Below are 24,002 nucleotides of genomic sequence, written 5' to 3' on the forward strand. Positions count from 1 at the left end.
CTAATCCATAGGATTACTTATTTAGTTAATAAATTATTCACTGTACGTTTAATCTCTTGTACTTGTAACGTGAAAGGGAAAAATACCTTTGTATGTTGTATTTAGTTGTGTTGCCTGATACTGTGTTAAGAAATTGTACATTTATGTTACCTACCTTGCATCCCCGCAATAAAATTCAAACAATCGTAAGCCTTCAATGAGGAAAATGCAACGAAACTGGAGGAAAATGCAGGTCTGAATTCTTCAGGAAAAATCAACGTGAAACAGTTCACTTCCGGTTCGTACCTGCATAAGTCTCTCCATTCTACTTTTGTACACTTGCGTTTATTTCAGTGTGCACTTGTTTTAGTCAGTGAAAAGTGTTTAAAAATTGCTATTGTAATGTGTAGTAAGTTAGAAGTCTTCTCGACGAATAACTGAACTTTATTCTTTGTTGATTTTTGGCAAACGAGAAACTACGCGTGTACTAATTTTTATACATTAGCAATGATGAAACCAACAACTAAACAGGTAAAGAATTTATTAGTTACTAGTTATGTTATGCCATTTAACAAATGCTTTTATCCTCCCTTGTGTGTCGCTTCGATCACATTCTCCTCCTTTTGCATGGATCCAAGATGAGGCAGTAGACTTGGATTGAAATGGGCTAGCCAGCAACGTTTTTAATTCCCCTCCCTCATCTTTAAATGCCAATGTACATGATAGAAATTTGACCTCAGAAAAATAAAAATTGTTACCTCACTTGAAATTTAAAGCAAACACAGCACAACTGCAACAGTTATTTTAGAATTAAAGAACTTTGTCGCTTGTCTCGAAGCCCCCCCCCCACCTCCAAAACCTAAAAGAGAAAAAAAAAAAAAAAAAATTCAACATGCCAACTAAAGTTTAATGATGTTTAATTTTCGATAATTTTTTTGTTCTCAAGCTTGAAGAGCCTACTTGTCACTGGTTGACTCAATTGCAGTGGCGGATCCAGTAGGGGGTTGGACGATTTTCTTCAGAGCCTGAGTAAATTGGAACAAATACTATGTTTTAATGATATATTTAAGTTGTTGTACGGTAACTGGTCTTGTTATATGTATGTTATTTAATTAAAGGCTAACTCCCGATTAGGGTACCCCGTCCAACATGGCGAGGAAAGAAGTGATTGACAGGTGAAGGGACCTCTCACTCAGTGCTGTGATTGATGATTATTGTGGAAGCGTTTTCTTTCTGTTTTGTGTCGTCGAGGTGGGGGTGTTTATCTCTCCACCCCGCTGTTTTTGAATCGGAAAATGTGTTCACAATCTAAAAACAGCGACAACTGGGGAGAAAAACACCATAGGAAGACAGTGGGCGGAGTCACAACTTGTCAATCACTCCTTTCCAACTGTTTTGCTAGCCGCTTGATGGGGTACCCTAATCTGGAGTTTTACCGGTTAAAATTTCGAATGAATTCAAGCAAAATTCGAGATTAATTTTTGGTTCCTTACAGTTATATATATCATCGTTACATATTGCCTCCAACCTCCTAGAAAAGTTGGTATCTGCGACTGCACAGTTGATAAACCGATGTACAGACTGAAATGAAAATGATTATGTACAATTTTTATTTGACTATAGGTATATTATGCGTCAATATATTGATATCAAAGTGAAAATTGTTCTGTCGTGGTTTTCCGTCCAAAAAATTTGGTAACTTTGCATGGGGAAGTTTATCTATAGGTTTTCCGTCCTAGTTTGCCATTTATTTGCGATCAAAATTAGCGATGGAGTTTTTCAATCCCTTGAACTATATTTTTTATATATTTGAACTGTATTCTATTTATATTTGACCCAGAGAAATAAATATTCTGCGATTGTTCACTTATGATAGCATTGTACTATGCAGTAAACTCGATATTAATAGGTTGCTTTATCGAAAGTAACTACTGTACTTCCATAACACCAGATGGAAGTTTGTTCCGAGAGATACGTTATTCGAATATTACAACCAAAGCTGTATGGAAAAAAAGGAGGTTAAAGCTAATGTCGTGATTAGTAAGAACTTTATTACAATGGAGCCGCGTTTTTAACGAAATTTCCCGCCTAAATAAATATAAAAAAAAACATTATTATGTAGCGAAGAGTTCTTTACTTATGCAAACTCTGTATTTGTAAAATAATGAGACGTTTACCTCAATATAGTACGTAGAATACTTCCTAGAACTACATTGAGGTAAACTACTCTTATTATTTTACAAATATTGATATCAACGTAGAACATATTGAGCATAACAGCTCTGGTTCATATTATGTAAACTCTAGAAGTAAGGGATGAATCAGATTGGGCCACTTAACATAGATGGGTTGACTATTGATGATCATGCTCAGGTAGCTGATAAACTGAATGAGTATTTTGCATCTACATTCACACATGAGCAGTTATTCAAAGAGGGGAATGCCAGAAGTTTATCAAACTCCAACAGAGAGCTTCACGATTTTGTAATAACTGAGAGCAAAGTGGAGGAGAAATTGTTGAAGTTAAACATAAGGAAAGCACCGGGGGTGAATGGGATATATCCAGTTAAGGAGGCAGCAAAGGGAGTAAGCAAACCCTTAGCTATAATTATGAAAGCTTCCTTGTACTCTGGGGTCCCCATGGACTGGAGATGTGCAAGTGTGTCCCCAATTCACAAAGGGGTGACACAAGTAATTACAGACCTGTTAGTCTAACTTCTGTTCCATGAAAAATAAAGGAGACACTGATTAAGGAAGCGATGCAGGATCATCTAGACAAGACTACAGTTATAGTTCAGACACAGCATGGGTTTGTTAAGGGGGAGTCTTGCCTGACCAATTTTATTATTATTGTTATTATTTTGGATACTATGATGTGGTGACAAAGGAATTGGATGCAGAGAATAATTTTGATATCATATACTTGGATTTTAGGAAAGCTTTTGATACTGTGGCACATGGAAGACTACTGTACAAATTGGAGCAGCATGGCATTAAGGACAAGTTGCTGCAAGATCGAGAGTGGTTATCAATGGACACTGCTCTATGTGGACTGATGTTATTACTGGAGTTCCCTAGGGTTCAGTGCTGGGCACATTGTTGTTTTGTGTATTTATCAATGATATCGATGAAGGTATATCAGGCTTAATGCAAACGTTTGCAGATGATGCAAAGGTTGGCTGGGTTGTTAATGACAGTAAAGATAGCATGCTACTGCAACAGGATCTAGAAAAGTTAGGCAGATGGGCTGAGAAGTGGCAACTGAAGGTTAACATTGACAAATGCAAAGTACTCCATATGGGTAGCAGTAACCCAAGAGAAATGTACCAACTGTGTGGTACTATACTGAGGGGGGGGTGGAGAATTAAAAAGACCTGGGAGTAATTGTGCAGTCAGATATGATGTTCTCTGAGCAGTGCAGAAGGGCTGCCAGAGCAGGTCATGGAGTTTTGTCAATGATATATAGGAATTTTGTTAGCAGAGACGAGGTGATTATCCCTTTGTATAAGGCAATGGTCAGGCCACACCTTGACTGTTGTATACAAGTCTGGAGGCCTCATTTTAGGAAGGATGTAGAGCTGCTGGAATGAGTACAGAGAAGGGCAACAAGATTGGTGAGTGGATCAAAAGGTTGGTTTTACCAAGAAAGGCTTAAGTTCTGCAAATTGCAGCTTCTGAGACTCAAATTAGATCACCTGCAAGGTGATCTAATTGAGGTGTATAAGGCTTTGAATGGATTGAGCAAGCTCAATGCTAATGGAATTACTCTTGCTCAGATTACTCACCTGAGGGGGCATAAATTCAAATTGAGGAAAGATAATTGTAGAATAGATGTGCGGAAATTTGCCTTTAGCGGGTGGTTGATAGCTAGAACAAATTTCCATCTGTTGTAGTGGAGGTCAGCAACTTAAATAAGTTCAAGGCAGAACTAGACAACCATTTGGAGTGAATGGTTGAGTGAAATGGGATGTGTGTGTTTTTTTTTTGGCTGATGCTATATAAGCTTGCTTTCTTGAATCATATGCCCTACTAATGCTAATAGGTTTGCCATTTATTTGAGACCAAAATTAGATATGGGGATTAGCAATGGAGTTTTTCAATCCCGTGACCTATATTTTATATATTTGAACTGTATTCTATTTATTAACCTCAGAGGCTCACATCTGGTGAGTATGGGCTTGGTACACCCAGGGTCCTGAGCTGGATATCATCATTCTTCTGTCTTTTGGTGATTCCTCCCCCCCCCCCCATGGTACTCAAATTTCTTTTGGCTGGTGCAGCATAAGCCTCAGGCTTTCTTGCACCATATGGCTAATAAAAATAATAATAATATTTGACTCGGAGAAATAAATATTCTGCGGCTGTTCACTTATGACAGCATTATACTATACAGTAAACTTTTGATATTAACAGGTTGCTTTATCCAAAGTAACTACTTCCATAACATCAGATGGAAGTTTGTTGTGAGAGATACATTATTCGAATATCACAACCAAAGTTGTGGGGAAAAAAGTTGTATGGAAAAAATTAAGGCAGATGTCATGATTAGTAAGGATTTTCTGAAAAATGAAGCACAACACTTTATTACAATGGAACCACGTTTTAACGAAATTTCCTGCCTAAAATTGGGACACCTGTAAAAAAACATTATTTTAATGTTTGTTGTTCACTCAGTAAATAATGCAGGATGATCTTTTCAGCAACATGGATTTTTTTAGGGGAGATCTAATGTGACCAGTCTGATTACAAAGGGACTGGTTGAAAAAAATAATTTTGACATCATATACTTAGAGTTCAGTAAAGCTTTTTACACTGTTAGTATATTCTTGCAAACAGGCAAAAATTAATTTTCTGTTGGATACCTGGGCATTCTGGAATCATAGGAAACTAACAAGCGGATTTTGCTGCCAAGAATGCCAGTCACATAACATCAGACATGCAGATACCTTACACAGATTTCAAACACATCATACATAGCACTGTTAGAAAAAAATGGCTATCCATTTGGCAGGAACAAAAAAACTATAAGCTCTTTCAGATTAGATATGTTATAGAATATCTTAATATGTTATAGAATTAAGCTTTGCTATTGAACTTAGCTCTTTCTGATTAAAAACGATCACAAGCAGTGGCTATCAAGCCTAAGAGGCAATAGAAAGGAAGTAGCAGTACTTGCCAGAATGAGAATAGGACATACCCACCTAACTCATAGTTATTTACTCACTCAGGATGACCCTCCACCATGCAGCAACTGTCAAACTCAACTGAGTAAACCACTTGATCATTGAATGCCCATTATATTTGAGAGAACAACAAACAGCTTTCTCTTCACATCTATATTCCTCTAATAAACTTACCTTACAGCAGATTCTCGGAGACCGACAAGATATTAATGATGTTTTTACCTTCCTCAAAATGATAAACAAATATCATCTGATCTGAATTCTTTTATTTAATATAGCAGTCATGTACCAAATAAGATTGTAATAGGTGCATTATGGCCTTAGTAGCCCTTGCCCCCATAAATAAATACAACCAACAACTGTTAGTATATTGGCAACAATATGCAAGGAAGCAATACAGTAGTATTATATGTTGCATATTTAAAAGATTGCTGTATAAATTGGAGCACTTTGGCATTGGAGGCAGGTTACTGTTATGGATAAAGTGAGTTGCAGAGGGTAGGTGGTTATTAATGGGCATTGCCTTTCATCTTTAGCAGAGAAAAAACACAGCTCAAGGTCACTCACTAGGCCTTCTTTTTCATAGGAGTGGGAGCAAAGTGATTGACCTTGAGCTTAATTTATGTTATTAATGGGGACCCTTACTGTTATAATTAATATTACACTTACTAACCAAAAAATTAAAAACTTTTTTGCAATTGGCAAAGTTTTCTAATTTTAATTAAACATATGGTATACATAATGTCATGTGGTATATCAGAAGTTCCTTGGTATCAGATAGATGCAGTATGTTTTCCTGGAACTTCTTAGGTGGTCTAGTCATGCATAAGACAGGTGATCTTTCTAATTTTCGAATAGCTATTATTATTGGAGCACATTAGCAGGAACCACAATTGAGTAAAAGGAAATTACTGGGGTGTCAGCAGAAAGTCAGTACTCCAAGAATTTAAAGCAAATTGTGTATTAGAATAGATGGTGCAGTGCGCAGTAAATAGCTGAAAAATTCAATTTAGGCAAAGAAAGACCCATTTACAACCAAAATATGTGGTGGAAATTGAAAAAGCTGAGTTTGGTAATTGTGTGCCTATGTGAAAGCCACATTCTTTGTAAAATATTTGACTGGAGTTGGTACTACCATTGCCAAGACTAGACTGTGGAACAGTGGAAAAAGATCATGTGGTCTGATGAATTTTGATTTAGACTTTTTTTTTTTTTTTGCAACAATGGTACGGCAAAATGTCAACCGCATGGAGCCATGCATCTAGACTGTCTGATGTCCACCATTGAAGTGGCTGGAGATGGTACCATGTTACGGGGTGGTACAGACTGGGGCTACCCATAATGCTAGGTCGTGTTACCTCCAATGAATATGCTTAAGGGACCAAGTTCCCTTGCAGTGCTTCATTTTACTTGGATTATTATGAATTCTTTCAAGATGACAATGTACCATGGTACGGGGCACAATGATACCACAGTATTATTGTGCAAAAATTATATTTGAATGGTTAAAGGAACACTTCCAATATTTCCAACAGCTACCCTGCCTGCATAATTCTCAGATCTAAATCCAATTGAGAATGTCTGAGACAAGTTGGAAAGGGCAGTTCAGCTTTGCAGTTCTCTATTGAGCAAAATACAGCAGCTAGCAAACATCCTGATTGGAAGAGTGGTCCATTGCGGAACTAGATTTAGCAAGTACAAGTCAATGCTGAAAAAAAGCCGCGAGTTAGGGTTGAATTTTAAAGTGTCTGCAATTCTGCCCAGACACGATAGGAGGGAGTATATGATGAGAGCCTTGTCAATCAATTCGGCCCTGGTGAGATTGTGCAAGGCTCAAGGGATAGAAAGGGTGCAAGCATATTTGCTGATGCTATCGAGGCAGAGTTAGGTGGGTTGGAAAACTGCTAGCTTGGGGGGATACATGGACTAATAGATTAACAGTAGCCACTGGCAGAGGTAAAAGTGATTCTTGTACTACTTCTATTGAAATGCAATTGAGCAGAAGCCTGGAAAGCAAGGCAATGGAGATTTCCAGGACTGCTGGGAGTCATAGTGGAACAAGTAAATACATGGGCTGTGTTAGGGTAACTAAGAGTGGAAACAGGTGCATGTATACTTGCCTCCGTAGCCAGGTGGGAAGGAGCAGCAGTGCGTAGCACACACTTCTTGATTAGACCGGGGTTCGAGCCCATCACCACCAAATACGGAAGATGCGGAAAGGTCAGGGAATGACCACCGCATATCCCGGAGCAATATGGCCTTAGTTGCTAATGCTCCTAAAAAACCAAATAACAAACAAACAAGCATGTTTACTTGCATGTACACTAATGCTAAGAGTAAAGTTAATAAATTTGACGAGCTTGAAGTGCTAGTCAAGACATCAAAAGCAGATATTGTTGGGATATCAGAGACATGGTGTCACACAGATATAAGCAGTGCAGAACTGGAATTTGGGGAGTACAATGTGTACAGAAAGGATAGACAGGACAGAAAGGGAGGAGGGGGTTATGCTGCTAGTTAAGAAACACACAAAATCTAAGGAAGTGCATCCAATTGATGTTGGTGGACAATGCAATGTTGAATCTGTTTGGTATGACATAAGCACTTGGAGAGGAAAAATGAGAGTAGGTGTGTGTTATAGGCCAAATGAATCTGATGAGTATAATGAGCAATTGTGCAGAGAAATAAGAGTGGGCCAGTAAATCAGAGTGTCTTATAATTGGGGATTTTAATTTCCCAGAGATTGACTGGAATTTGTGGGTTGGTCACTCACACACTAGCAAGGCTTTTGTGGATTTATTAGATGATTGTTTTCTACAGCAGCATGTTTGGGAGGCACCTAGAGGGAGTAATACTCTTCATCTGATTACCAGTAGTGATTCTTCATGCATCAAGAATCTGTAGATAAAGGAACCACTAGGTGGCAGTGATCACAGTGTGCTGATGTGGGATTTACTCAAAGAGGTAACTACCATCAAGGGTAAAGGGAAGGGCTTTTGCTTTCGTAAAGATGACTACAGTGGTCTGAGACAGTATTTAAATTCTATACGGTGGGACGAAATGATGATGTTATCAACAGAAAATTCAAAATGGGAAGCATTCAAAGAATTAATCTTGGAAGCTACTAGGCTTTTCATACCAACAAAGAAATATTGTTCAAGATTTAGGCCTAAATGGATGTCAGATGAACTAATTAGACATGTGAACAGAGAAGAAAAATGTATGGGTTACATAAAAATTAACATGTGACACAGAAGCCTATGACAGATATAAGCTAGTCTGTAACCAAGTTACAAAGGAGGTTAGGCAGGTGAAGGCAGATTACGAGAAATCTTTGGCAAAGGATGCAAAGAAAAACAGCAAAGAGTTCTTTACTTATGTAAACTCTAGAAGGAAGGGGATGAATCAGATTGTTCCACTTGATATCGATGGTTCTGGTGACGATTCTGCTCAGGTAACTAACAAACTAAATGAACATTTTGCATCTACATTCACACATGAGGAGTTTTTCAGGGAGGGGAATGCCAGAAGTGTATTCAACTCTGGCAGTAAGCTAGATAATCTTGTAATAATTGAGAGTAAAGTGGAGGAGAAATTGTTGAAGATAAACATAAAAGGCACGTGGGGTGGATGGAATCTATCCAGTTATATTAAAGGAGGCGGTAAAGGAAGTAAGCAAACCCTTAGCCATAATTATGAGAGCTTCCCTGGACTCAGGGAATGTACACATGGACTGGAGAAGTGCAAATGTGACCCAATCCACAAAGGGAGACACAGGTAATTACAGACCTGTTAGTTTAACTTTTGTTCCAAGGAAATTAATGGAGGCACTGGTTAAAGAAGCATTGCAGGATCATCTAGACAAGACTTCAGTTATAGCTCGGACACAGCATGGGTTTGTTAAGGGGAAGTCTTGTCTGACAAATTATTGATTGGATACTATGATGTAGTCACAAAGGAACTGGATGCAAAGAATAACTTTGATATCATATATTTGGATCTTAGAAAGGCCTTTGATACTGTTGTACATGGAAGACTGCACACAAATTGGAGCAGTGTGGCATTGAAGGCAAATTTCTACTATGGATAAAAGGATGGTTGAGTGGGAGAAGACGGAGAGTGGTAATCAATGGACACTGCTCTTCGTGGACTAATGTTATTAGTGGAGTCCCTCAGGGTTCAGTGTTGGGTCCATTGTTGTTTTCTGTATTTAAAAATGATATTAATGATGGTATATCAGGCTTAGTGTCCAAGTTTGCAGACGATACGAATGTTGGTAGAGTTGTTAATGACACTAATGATAGTACACTGCTGCAACAGGACCTAGAAAAGTTGAGCAGATGGGCTGAGAGGTGGCAAATGAAGTTTAACATTGATCAATGTAAAGTACTACATATGGGAAGCAGTAATCCTAGCTGCTAAATGTTCAATACACAGTTTCTAATTTTTTTGGTAAGTGAGTGTGCTAAGGCAAAGAAAGCCTGCACGTATCAACTCTGTGGTACCACACCGACAGTGGTAGAGAATGAAAAGGACCTGGGGTAATCGTGCAGGCAGATATGATGTTTTCTGAGCAGTGCAGACTGTCTTCAGGTGCCTCAGTAGCCAGGAGCAGCAGTGCATAGCACACGCTTCTTGATTAGACCGGGGTTCGAGCCCGTGACCACCAAATACGGAGGATGCGGAAAGGTTAGAGAATGACCACTGCACATCCCTGGAGCAATATGGCCTTAGTTGCTAATGCTCCTAAAGACCAAACAACAACAGACTGTCTTCAAGAGTAGCTCATGGTGTCTTGTGATGATATACAGGAATATTTCTAGCAGGAATAAGGAGGTGATTATTCCCTTGTATAAGGCAATGGTCAGGCCACACCTTGAGTACTGTACACAGGTATGGAGTCCTCATTTTAAGAAGGATGTAGAGCTGTTGGAACGAGTACAGAGAAGGGCAACAAGATTAGTAAACAGAACAAAGGGTAGCTCTTACGAAGAAAGGCTTAAGTTTTGCAAATTACAGTGTCTGGAGACTAGGCACCTGATTGAGGTGTATTAAAGCCTTGAATGGTTTGAGCATGCTCAATGCTGACGGGATAAATTAATTCCGTCAGAGAGCATAAATTCAAATTGAGGAAAGATGGTTGTAGGATAGATGTGCGAAGTTTGCCTTTAGCCAGCCTGTGGTTGATTGGTGGAACAGACTTCCATCTGTCATTGTAGAAGTTGATAGCTTAAATAGATTCAAGGCAGAACTTGACATACATTTGGACCGAGAGTGGATGGGCAAAATAAGGTTTTTTTTTTTTTTTTGGCCGATGAGCTTGCTTTCTTGCATCATGTGATCTTGCTAATGCTATCATAAATATGACAAAGCTCATATCCAAATAAAATCAAATCCAGCTTACCATTCCTGATACAAGATTCCCCCAGATATCTACTAGATTCCATGCTAATACACGTATGGACCATGTAATTTGGGTAAAAGGTGGCCCTACTAGATGTTAAATACACAGTTTCTAATTTTTTGGTAAGTGAGTGGGCTAAGGTAAAGAAAGCCTGTTCGAGAAGCACGCAAAAGTTCGATGAAATTTACTGGTAAAAGTACTTTGCAGTAACGGCATTTGTATTGTTGCTCACTCGGTAAACAGATGGTGGGTTTTATCGGTCTGGAGTAGAAGTTGAATCCCACGGGAGCTTGAAACTCTCCCGAAGTGGATGTGTGTGTGTGTTGGGGGGGGTAACCTGACATTTTTTTCTTTAGAATCATGAACAGAGTGATATTGGAAGTTCTGGCATCGTAAAAAATGTTCGTAACATAGTTTCACCGGTAAACCTTTTTGAAAATTGCCGTGCTTCTAGTGTGGGCTTCATTTTTTTTTTTTTTTTTCTTCTTAATAAACAATTTATCCACTAGTCCACCAGTGATTCTAAAGAAAAAAGGTCAGATTACCCCCTCCACTTCGGGAGGGTTTCAATATCCCATGGGATTCAATTTCTACTCCTGACCGATAACACCCACCGTCTTTTTACCGAGCGAGCAACAATACAAATGCCGTTACGGCAAAGTACTTTTACCGGTAAATTTCATCAAATATTTGCATGCTTCTCGTGTAGGCTTTCTTTTTTTTTTTTTTTTTTTTTCGCCATAATTATTAGTAAAAGCAAATGATACAAGGAAGCAAGCTTATATATACAACATCAGCAAAACACCAACTGCATCCTCTCTAATAATTTGTCTAATTTTTCCTTAAATTTTCAAACTACCCCTTCCAAACACCACATCGAAGTTTGTTCCAACATTTCAACTACCATCTGGCTGAAAGTACATACTTCTGCACATCTGTCCCGCAACCATACTTCCTCAATTTATATTTATGACCCCTTATGTGTATTGTCTAAGTAAGAGTAAGTGAATGCCATCGAAATTTAGCTTACTCAATCCACTCAAAGCTTTAAACATCTCAATCAGATCTCAGATGTGCCTAGTTTGTGGCATTGGAGGCAAATTGCTGCTATGGATAAAGGGGTGGTTGAGGGGAAGAAGACAGAGAGAGTGGTAATCAATGGACACTGCTCATCTTGGACTAATGTTATTAGTGGAGTCCCTCAGGGTTCAGTGTTGGGTCCATTATTGTTTTCTGTATTTATAAATGATATTGATGATGGTATATCAAGCTTAATGTCCAAGTTTGCAGACGATACGAAGGTTGGCAGGGTTGTCAAGGACACTACTGACACTATGCTGCTGCAACAGGATCTGGAAAGATTGAGCAGATGGGCTGAGAGGTGGCAAATGAAGTTTAACGTTGACAAATGTAAAGTACTACATATGGGAAACAGCAACCCCAGAGCAACATATCAACTCTGTGGTACTACACTGCCAGTGGTAGAGAATGAAAAGGACGTGGGGGTAATTGTGCAGGCAGATATGAAGTTCTCTGAGCAGTGCAGACGGGCTGCAAGAGTAGCTCATGGTGTCTTGTCAATGAAAATACAGGAATTTTTCTAGTAGGGATAAGGAGGTGATTATTCCCTTGTATAAGGCAATGGTCAGGCCAAACCTTGAGTACTGTATACAGATCTGGAGGCCTCATTTCAAGAAGGATGTAGAGCTGCTGGAAAGAGTACAGAGAAGGGCAACAAGATTAGTGAATGGAAGAAAGAATTGCTCGTACGGAGAAAGGCTTGTTTTGCAAATTACAGTGTCTGGAGACTAGGTACCGGTGATCTGATAGAGGTGTAAAAGCTTTGAATGGTTTGAGCATGCTCAATGCTGATGGGATTCTTCCTTTCGCTCAGAATAATTACCTGAGAGGGCATAAATTCAGATTGAGGAAAGACAGATGTAGGATAGATGTGCGGAAATTTTCCTTTAGCCAGCAGGTAGTTGGTTGGTGGAACAGACTTCCATCCCTTGTTGTGGAAGTTGATAGCCTAAATAAATTTAAGGCTCAGCTCGACAGGTATTTTCGAACGAACAGAGGGTGAAGTGGAAGTTTGTTTGTTTTTTTTTTTGGCTGATGCTGCATAAGCTTGCTTTCTTGCCTCATATGCCTCTAGTAATGCTAATGTTTCAGATAGTGTAATACGCAGAATCAAACTCTTTCTTGATAAGAGAACTCGTTTGTTCCTCTCACTCATCTTGCTTTTCTCTGCACCTGTTTCCAACAGATCCCCATCCTTCCTAAAATGAGGCTTCCATACTTATATGCAGTGCTCAAGATGTGTCCTAACCATTGCCTTATACAGCAGAATAATTTCTGGCAAATTAGCCCAGCTGGCAAAATTCCCATATATCAATAACAAAACCCCATGAACTGCCCTTGTAACCTGGCTGCATTTCTCAGAGAACTTCATGCCTAACTTCACAATTATCCCCAGGCCTTTTCTTTCTCTACTACTTTGAGTGTGGTACCACACAGTTGGCATTTTGCACTGTGAAATTTCAATTGTAATAATAACTTTATCAAAACTAATTTTTCTACATCTTGTTAAAGTAGCATACCCTGATTACTGTCATTAACCATCCAGCAAACCTCCATCATCTGAAAAATTAGACATTAAGCCCAACATGCATTCATCAGTTATTATTAATAAATATTGAAAAACACAATGGGCCCAGCAATGAACCCTGGGGGAATCCACTAATTGAGATACAAAATGCAACTGTTAGAATTTACTACTGAATGTACAGATTATAAACTAAATAGAGGCATTGGGGCCCCACCCACACAGCTGACACTCCTAATACTTGTTGAAAATGGTTTCTTTTAATTGATTGCAGAAAATTCTAATAATGTTTGTTAAGTAATGCTCAATGAGTAAAATTTCATGATAAAGTTAAACCTAATTATAAGCACATGTTGATTGACACATCATGAAGAAATACCGATAGTAATTTCGTTTTTTTGCTGCCCAATTTTCCCCAATTGGTAATGCTCTCTAGCTTTGTAACAGTGATTTACATCTGAAATAAAATTGTTTACACATGCACTTTGCATTTCGTGTAGTGAGCACTGCTGTTAGTGATGCACACTCCTCCTCAATTTTTAAATTTGTATTTGCTTTCTGACATCTAAAGTGAGTTTTAGTTTTAAAAAATTAATTCAAAATGTGTTTCTAATACAGAACATGGATTTTTCACAGTTGTGTTCATAAAAGATTGAAATTATTGGTAGCATCAAATAATTTTTGGCTGATGCTGTATGCTGCTGCAGCAGGATCTAGAAAAGTTGGGCAGATGGGCTGAGAAGCAGCAACTGAAGTTTAACATTGACAAATGCAAATTACTGCCTATTGGTAACAGTAACCCCAGAGATATGTACCAACTGTGTAGTACTACACTCAGGGTAGTGGAGAATGAAAAAGGCCTGGGAATAATTGTGCAGTCAGATATGACGTTTTCTGAGCAGTGCAGACAGCTTCAAGAATAGGTCATGGGGTTTTGTCAATGATATACAGGAATTTTGCTAGCAGGGATAAGGAGGTGATTATCCCCTTGTATAAGGGGATAATCACCTCTTTATAACTGGAAGAACTGGGTCAGGCCACACCTTGAGTACTGCATACAGGTCTGGAGGCCTCATTTTAGGATGCAGAGTTGCTAGAGTGAGTATAGAGAAGGGCAACAAGACTGGTGAGGGGAACAAAGGTGTGCTCTTACTAAGAAATGCTTAAGTTCTTGCAGTGTCTGGAGACTAGATACCTGCAAGGTGATCTGATTGAGGTGTATAAGGCCTTGAATGGTTTGAGCAGGCTCAATGCTGATGGGATTCTTCCTCTTGCTCAGATTACGTACCTGAAGGGGGCATAAACTCAAATTGAGGAAAGACAGTTGTAGAATAGAAGTGCAGAAATTTGCCTTTAGCCAGCAGGTAGTTGATTGCTGGAACAAACTTCTATCTGTCGTTGTGGAAGTTAATAGCTTAAATAAATTCAAAGAAGAACTGGACAGACTTTTGGAGTGAATGGATGGGAGAAATGGAAGGGTTTATGTATTTTTTTGGCTGATGATGTATAAGCTGCTTTCTTGCATCATATTTCTCTGCTAATGCTAATTGCAGGGACTGGAAATGTAGACATTGTAGGGATATCAGAGACTTGGTGTGACTCGGATATAAGGGATGCAGAATTTGAATATGGGCAGTAAAATGTATACAGAAAAGGACATGTGTATAGTGTTGATTGTCAAGGGGCACTGAGGTTCCCCCTCCCAAATTCCCTTTTGTATACTCTCGTGTTGCATTACAAACTCTGTAAAGGCAAGAGATAATGTGAGTTTTAGTGTTGGGTTGCATTGGTCTATTGTTCCTCTGGTGGGCCTCACATTGCCCAGCCTTGCCTTGAGGAGGCAGGCTAGGTGTAGTAGGGAATAAAAAGGTCTCTGGCTGGGGGCAAACCCTGGGTGATGCCTGAGTTTGTCAGGGAGGGTCCCAGGAGAGAGTGTGAGAAAAAAAAATTACCTCTGGAAAGTGAAAAAGGGCGTGGGGAAGATGGGTGAGGAGGGTAGGAACAGATGAAGATAAAGAAGGTGGATGATAGGAAGACTTTCCACCTGGAAATAGGAAGTTAGAGGGGGTGCCCATCCTCTGGGGGGGGGAAGAAGGTTAAGAACAGAAAGCTTTGTGGTGGTAGAGTCCACGAGGCAAAAAGGTTGGTTTGGGAGGTGGGGGAAGGAGATTGAATGACATACATGCAGTGTTTCTCTGTAAGTAATACCACACTGGCCAGGCCAGCTTAACCCAGTGTCAGCATATCCCATGTCATGTTTCAGAACAGGAGGTATGACATTGGCAAAGCAGAGGGGGGGTGTTTCCCCAATTGTAGTCAAAATTGGGAGGCCTGTTAGAACAGCAGACATTACATGCATTCCGCTGAATGCACACTTGTCATACACACCAATATTTGCACAATCACAAACTTTTTTTTTTTTTTATGGTATTTTGGGAAGACTGTGATCCTTAAGATGTTTGTTGGGATCTGCCTCTTTAGTCTAATTGAGGCTCTTTCTTATAACTTCTAAGTCAAGGGAAGTGCCTCTACTAGGATCTGTAAAGCAGGTGTACTGACAGTGCAGCATACTGTTGTGATGATTAGTAGTATAATTTGCTGTATTGAGTCTAATTTCTTTTATTTTTGTCTAGGATAGCTCTGTGATACTATATGACTGGGAAGTAGACTATCTTGTAGAGTAGTACAAATGTTCTCCTCTTCACTCCCCAGTCGGTGCAGCTAATTCTCACTGTCATTCCTGTGGTTTATCACCTTCTTAGCAATATGTACGAGATGTGGATAAAATGGAGTGAAATTTTGGAGTGAAACATGACCCCCAAATATTTAAGTTTTGTCACCAGGGCTAGTGTTTCATCAGAAATTTTTATCTGTGGTAGCCTGCAGAGCTGTTCATCAATTAACAGACTTAGTTTTAGTTTCTGAAATTATTAGCTTATGGGTTTTTGCCCAGTCTTGCAAGATATTAAGAGCATCGTTTGCATGATATTAAAGGCTGGCTCTGCTGTTTGCCTTGACAAGCAACACAAGGTCATCTGCAGAGGTGCCTCTCTCTACCTAGCCAATAGCCAATCACAGTAATTCATCCAGGAGTAGGTTCCAAAAGGTGGGACCCAGAACTGAACCCTGGGGGCATCCTTGGGTAACTGTGCAGATGATACCCTGGTAATGTGTCTTTATACTGTGACCTGTCTATTAATGAGGTAGCATTGGATACAGTTGTACAGGTTTTGAGGAATTCTGGCATGGCATAATCTTCTGAGTATGCTGGTCCACCAAAAGGTCTCAGCAAAGTCAATTGATAAAGCTAGTAAGTACTTTTCCTGTATATTCTGTACTGCATTTATAACAGTTCATAGCAGCTTCAGTTGAACATCCAGGTTTGATGTTCAACGGAATTGTTTGTCTGACTGAAGGGTTGCATTTACAATAGTGGGTCTCTAGACGGAGGTGAATTAACTGTTCTATTTGCAGTACTGTCCCTGTGGTTCTTATTTTTCATAGTCCCTTTATCTTAATTGTTTTAAATTGAGGTTCAAGGTTCTTGGTAATGGCTTCTCTAGAGTCCAGCTTGCTAGCCAGCTCTGTTGGCTTAATGATTGCAAAAATTTCCTTTCTTATTTGGTTCAGTCTTGGTTGGAAGTTTACTTGTCATGTGGTCATGGTGGGAACCCTTTAATGCTTGGGCTTATGTTATTGAGTGTTGTTGTTTTTGTGTTTGATAGTCTGATTCTCTGGCTTCTAATTTAGCACTGAGCACATTGTCCTGAATGTGCAGATCAGTGATTGTCCTTTCAAGGGTGGTCCAATATTCTGTGATATGCTTTCTGACTGGGATTGTAATTCTACCAGTTTGCAATGCTATTAATTTCTCAAGCTCGAGCCTGACTTTATTAACCTTTTCCAGAGCAGAGTCAGCTGCCTGGAAGGAGGGTTCTATGTCTTCCATTGTAGTCTGTTTCCTGTTTATTAGTATTTTATTTGGAGATTCAGTTTTGGATCTTGTTTTTATTCTTGCAGTCTTGCCTGAGGCAGGTCCTGATCTGCCCTCTTCTTCATCATTGTTTACTTGCTTTGGACAAACTACTAGATTCAGATGCTCAGTTTCAGTCTCAGAATCAGAGTTCATTTCCTTTATCTCCCAATTTATCGATTTTTGAGATATATTATGGTAGAAATAGGGAATTAAGTTGTCTAATGATTCTGTCAAAAATTCGTGCACAAATAATGTTCTTCGGTTGGCCACAAAGAGTAAGTTCACATGTGGAGGGGATAAAAATTCCTGCTGGTTTACTCGAATACGTTTCAAGGTCAAATACTACAAAAAAATATAAACTTACTCATTACACCTATTACAAGGCATTTTATTTTTAACTAAGCCTGCTTCTACACTAAAGTCAGCCATCACTCAAGTTTCCACTAATCACTTGGAGCTCTGACTTCCTCTCTTTGCAACTTGGCTTTCTCCAGTCCAACTTTCCTAACAGTGAGGTAATTTTCCTTGGTGATTTTAATGTTCACAACTCCAGCTGGCTTCTGTTTTCTAGTCACATCGACCCAGTTGGTCGAGATGCTGAGGCTTTTGCAATTACTAATGACCTTGCACAGATTGTTCATTTACCTACAAGAATACCGGACAATCCTAACCATGCAGCCAACACGCTTGATCTCTTTCTCATAAACAACCCTTCTAAGTACACAGTCGAAGTAAGTGGTCCTTTAGGCACCTCAGATTACAACTTGGTGACTTCTCCAATGGAGCCTTTATCTCATGGCTATTCCCAACCTCGTATTGTTTGGCATTACAAGAATGCAAAATGGGATGACCTGCGAGATTTTTTTCTTCTTTTCCTTGGTCAGTTTACTGTTTCAAAACTTCTGATGTCAACGTTTGCCAGTGAAATTATTCTTGTAGGAATGGAATCCTTTATTCCACACTCCACTTTAAAATCTCGTCCTTTATCTAAACCTTGGTTTTCCCATAAATGTGCTAAGGCTGTTCAAGAGAAGAACATTGCATATCGTAATTGGCTTGTTTCCAAATCTTCAGATACTACACCAAAGCTCGCAACAATTGTATAGCAGTTATTAATCAGTCCAAACTAGATTTTGAACAGGCTAAGAGTAGAAAACTTGCTTATTGCCCTAATGGTAGCCGAGCATTCTGGTCTCATGCTAAAGCTATTGGCCGCAACTTTTGCCCATCTCTGCCAAAACCAGATGGATCTGTTGTCACTTCAGCCAAGGATAAAGCTGACCTGCTAGCATCCCATTTTTCTTCTAACTCCTGTATTAATGATCTTGATAAAACACCTCCCTCCATTCCCAACATGCTCCATTCAATGCCTCCTATGGTCTTCAGTCAAAAGGATGTCAGGATTTTGATGCTACGAAAGTTCCAGGTCCTGATGGTATTTCTCCACTTGTTCTCAAAACTCCTGAACTTATTCCTGTTCTTTGCTGCCTTTTTTCACTTTCTTATTCCAAAGGTGTTTTTCCTTCTGCTTGTTTCCAGCCAATTCCTAAAAAGGGTGACAAATCCCTCCCATCCAATTATCGTCCCATTGCAATTACTTCTACTCTTTCTAAAATAATGGAGAAATCAATTAACTGCCAACTCTTAAACTACCTAGAAACCTTCCGTCTGATCAGTGATCGTCAGTGTCAATCCACTGGTGATATTCTGGCTTATGTTACCCATTTATGGACAAATTCAATGGAAAAGTTTGGGGAAACACAAGCAGTTGCTCTTGACATATCAAAGACTTTCGATCGTGTTTAGGATAAAGGTCTAAGCACCACTAAGGGTTCCATTTGTGCCTGTCCCCCCAGGAACCTAAAAGTTAACTGCAGCAATTATAAACCCACTGCAGGATGGAAGCTTCCTCAACAATTCATGTTGAGGGAAATGGACCATAATCTGCCACGCTGGTCCAATGTGGGTTGGCAGATCGACCGTATTTAGCAGTCAGGGGCTTGAACTCCGGTCTACTCAAAGAGCATGTGCTACTGCACTCCAGCTCTTGATCACTCGGCTACGGAGGCCGCTAACCCCGAGGCTACCTGTATTTCTATTTATACACAAAGATAACCCAAAATTTTATGGGGGAAAAAAAAACTACCAGTATGCACTCAGCTAAGAGAAAGAGCTATAATATAAATATTAATTTTTAATTTTCCCGATGGTGTGTAAATATCTACTCCCCCCCTCCCCACTGGTATAAACACTATAATTATTCATCATTGGAGCATTCCTGAGAGCTGGGAAAGTGTGACCAAATTTTTTGAAGCCTTTAGAAATACAATAAAATTATCAGTTACTTATCACAAGTCCAATCCAACAACAAATGCTTTTTTGTTGTCATAAAAATTAGAACAGTGAAAACTGTGCAATTGTCTTATTTCCAAACAGTTAAGATCACACAAATAAAATTTTTGCCCCTCTAATTTTATAGCCATTTGAATTTGAATGTATTTGCTAATGATTTGTCAACACCAGTTCCTCATATGGAATTGGTATTATGGTTCTAGGATTAAAAATTTGTTCCCCATGATTAGTAGAGTTAGTGTTTATACAGATATTTTGTGTTCAATATGTGTATCAAAAAATTTATGTGATAATTAATATTGTTGTTGTTGTTACAGGATGCAGCCTAGAAGGAATCACTCTGTGATGTCAACATTATCTCTTGGTCATGTTGTCCACTATTATTTTGTAAATTCAAGACATAGGAAGGCAGTATGGCTCATAACTGTTTTAATGATTTGCTTTTTATACTTATACTGTTCCAGAGGAGTCAAGTTGCTTTTCAAAACAAAGGTAACTACTGAAGACACTGAAGTTTTGTTAGGTATGTCATCTCAACTATCAACAGATTATCAGACTATAGATTCACAGAAAACTTGGACATCAAAGATTCTCAAACCAAGGCAGGATATGAGATTTTTTGCAAGCATTACCAAAATTAAAGTCAAAGAATCTTTAATACAGAATTCAGCAGTTCTAACATATAGTAACATGAATAAAATGGATAAAACTCAGAAAATATATGTTCCACACATGCGCCTTGTTCACTTTGACTTGAAAGGAGCACCACCAAGAGTTGAATATTATGAACAGATATTTCCCATCATCAAGAAAGCTGGTGCAACAGGAATATTAATGGAGTATGAAGATATGTTTCCTTACATGGGAAAATTGGAATCTATTGCAGCAAAGAATGCTTATTCTGTTGCAGATATACAGCACATAATTTCTTCAGCTAGAATGAATGATTTGGAAGTAATCCCATTAGTGCAAACTTTTGGGCACCTCGAATATGTATTGAAACACCAGCAATTTCGTCACCTCCGTGAAGATGACCAATCTCCACAGTCAATATGTCCAAGTCTTAACGATTCCTTTATTGTCATAAAAATCATTATTGACCAAGTGCTGACTTTGCACCCTAATGCAACACGGATTCATATTGGCAGTGATGAAGTGTATCAGCTTGGCTTATGCAAAAGATGTATGAAGTATGACAGAAATGCCTTGTTCCTCTCACATGTAGCAAAGACTGCCAGCTATGTTCGAACACGTCATGCAATACCAATCATGTGGGATGACATGCTGCGAGACATCCCAACAGAATTATTGAAAGAATATAATATTGGCTCATTAGTTGAGATTATGGTTTGGACATATACAACTGATGTACTTAAGTATATGCCTAATAGTACGTGGAAGAAATACATAGAAATATTTCCATCTCTCTGGACAGCCAGTTCCTTTAAAGGAGCATTTGGCCCATCTTTGATTGCACCTCCAATCAAACAGCATGTAGAAAACCATCTATCTTGGCTGCAGGTCATGGCTCAGGTAGTGAACAACAAAAGTTCTTTTTTTTTTCAAGGTATAGTTCTTACAGGATGGCAGCGGTATGACCACATGGCAACTCTCTGTGAGTTATTCCCTGCTGGATTTCCTTCTCTTGTACTAAATCTTCTAATTGTAACACAAGGATTCTTTAATCAAAATCTTCTGCCCAAATTTCGGCAACTTCTGCAGTGTTCAGGATTAGCCCCAAAAGAATTTAACTTAACTGATGATATGTATTTATATAAAGCTGCAGGAGTATGTTTCTTTCCTGGCTCCAAAATATTCCGTGTTACTGAAAACTACCACTTTACCATAAAAAAAATAAGAGATTACTTAACCAGCATTGAAGTTTTGGGTGGTTGGTTATCTGAATATAGTGCCCACCACAACTTTTCTAGTCCTATGCGTATTGATGAAATCACTCATAATTTTCAGTATTATAATTCATCTCTTATTTCATTAGTCAGAGCAGCAGTGAAGGCTCTAAGAGAGGTGTATGATGATTTCACTGTGCATGAATGGATAGAGTTTAACATTTTTCCTTATGTTAAACAGATGCAGCAAGTATGGCAAAAGGCATCCAGGCTTCGAAAATTCAGAGTGTGGCCTAGGAGACCTTTACATATTTCAGATGATGTGAGAAGTTATTTAAAGTATGTATTAGACGATGAAAGATTATAGTGAGACTTAAAGTACTGTCTGAAAACTTAATTATATAGGGATAGCTTAATTTTATCAGTACTCACCTTGTTTTTTTTTTTTTTTTTTGAAGCTGAGTGAGGGGTGTGTGATTTATGCATAAGCACATTCCATTTTTTAGAGAGATGAATACTGATAAAATTAAGCTATTGCTACATAAAATATAACTTCTGTATGTATTAGAATAAGAAACAAGATTCCATAGACGAAAACTGACTTCCTTTAAGGACTAAGTAAAATTATCCAAGTTCATAAATATGCATATTAAGAGCAATAATCATCTCTGCTACCAATCCATTCACCCGCCCCTCATCCATCAATCCTATGTTCCCACTTTTCTAGCTACCGAAGGATTAGTACCTAGAAAATAGGCCAAAATGTATGACTAGTTATTAATTTTTTAAATTCAAACTTTATACATTTTTTTCCTTATTAATCAATTTTTTTCTTGGGTAATAATAAGTTCAGCAGAACAGTTAAACTTTAACAGTGATAATAAATTTTATTTTTATCCTTGAATCCTATGCTGTTAAGTGTTATCGTTCTGATAATATTAGATGTATATATGTTAAAACTTAACTATACAACATAAATCAGACTGATTCTAAACATGTCAAACAACAAGAAAATCTGATAGAGAAAGTATCTATACAAAGGAGGATATCAAAACCTTTTGCCATCTATAAACTTCATTTGAAATTGAAAATATCTAGCAAGCCACAGAGAGAATAATTTTGATATAATTTACTAGTCTTTTAGAAAGTCTCTTGACAGTTCCACCACATGACCTTCTTGTGTATAAGTTAGGGAAATTTAGCATTGGGGTAAAGTGCTAGAGTGGATAAAGGGATGGTTAACTGGTAGAACACAGAGTGGTTTTTTTTTTTTTTTTTCATTTGATTGGACTAGTGTTATGAGTGGGGCCCCTCGCTATTTTTAATTTTCATTAATGGTAGTATCCCAAGTTTTGTGTTTTAAATTAGCTGATGCCTTCATATTAAGTTGGTGAGGTTATTAACAAGGATCAGGGTATGTTGTTGTAACAAGACTTTGAGAGATTATATAATTGTTTTAAAAAAAATGGTAGTTAGGCCTTTATTAGTAAATATAAAGCTCTGCAATTGCTATATTAAATTATCAGTGGGTGGGGGGTTGTGCAGTCAACACTATTGCAGGTGAAAGACCCTGGAGTTTTAATATAGTACAATAAGAAGTTCTTTCATGCAGGAATTTTGCCAGTAGTTATAAAAAGGTAAGTATCCTGCTGTACCAGTTAATAGTCAGACCACATCTTGAATTAAGAGTAACTCACTGGGGACATGGGTAACTGAAGTAATTACTTAGATAGGATATTTTTTTTTTTATTGTATTCAACAAGTACCTCTACCATAATGTTTTATGCTGGTCCTTCCATCTTTAAACAGCTTATGTCATATGGCAGATCAACATACAGCTGATATCCTGTAGTTCCCTCCCCCCACCACAAACGTTTTAATTTTTCTTTTCTTTAGTATATTATGACCTGAAAAACGTTTACCACATGGCAGCTCACATCAAACTACTTCTTTACCACTGTTTTGTCTGCATATTGTCACTACAAACCACTATCTGATGAAGGATCAGTTAGTCCTGAAACAGGTTGCCATGGCAGTCTCATCTTTAAAACAAATGGTCAGTCTGTTTTTGTGAGGCCATCTGTTTGAAAGTATAAGGGCAGCTCATTGCAAAAACAAGTTTATTTTACTGCGAGAGCTAAGCCCATTGCATTACCTGTGCAGTTTAAATCCTACTAGCCACAAAAACGGATTAAAGAACAAGACAGTCCTACAAAATCTTAAAGAAAGAAATTTCACCCTTTTTTACAGATTCTTATCAAAAGATCTGGCACTAGTATCAATGATCAAATGTGATAATTGATACTAGTGCCAGATTTTACTGTATATATTTTTCATTGATAATCATCCAACATTTTTATTTATAGTAAAATTATATATATATTTTTTAAATCACCCTTTGTAGTCAATATCACCTATACAAATGTCACTGTGGATTTAAAATGTGAACTTGTTCAAAACCAGGTGAAACAGTTGCTATGGCATCTCATGACCGATCCATAGAAAATCTAGGTCAGATTTCCAATCACTGTATAATCAATATTCAGTTTATTTTATGGTAAGGGTTCATATTTATACTGTTCATGTAGTTATTTGCATTAATTTCAGCAATACTTTCACTGACATTTAATTCCTGGGAACTGGCAAATAAATTTTC

General features: G+C 38.3%; 1 pseudogene across 1 annotated transcript; it reads left to right on the forward strand.

Annotated features, from left to right (window-relative positions):
- The first annotated feature begins 328 nt into the window (after window positions 1-328).
- On the forward strand, window positions 329-21,713 carry LOC150078398 (hexosaminidase D pseudogene; annotated as a pseudogene). The gene is made up of 2 exons (XR_016547608.1): window positions 329-510; window positions 19,817-21,713. The product of XR_016547608.1 is annotated as a hexosaminidase D pseudogene (transcript).
- Window positions 21,714-24,002: the final 2,289 nt, after the last annotated feature.

The sequence above is a fragment of the Mastigoproctus giganteus genome, chromosome 11 (assembly GCF_048544385.1).
Source record: "Mastigoproctus giganteus isolate SK-2022 chromosome 11, ASM4854438v1, whole genome shotgun sequence".
Classification (NCBI taxonomy): domain Eukaryota; kingdom Metazoa; phylum Arthropoda; class Arachnida; order Uropygi; family Thelyphonidae; genus Mastigoproctus; species Mastigoproctus giganteus.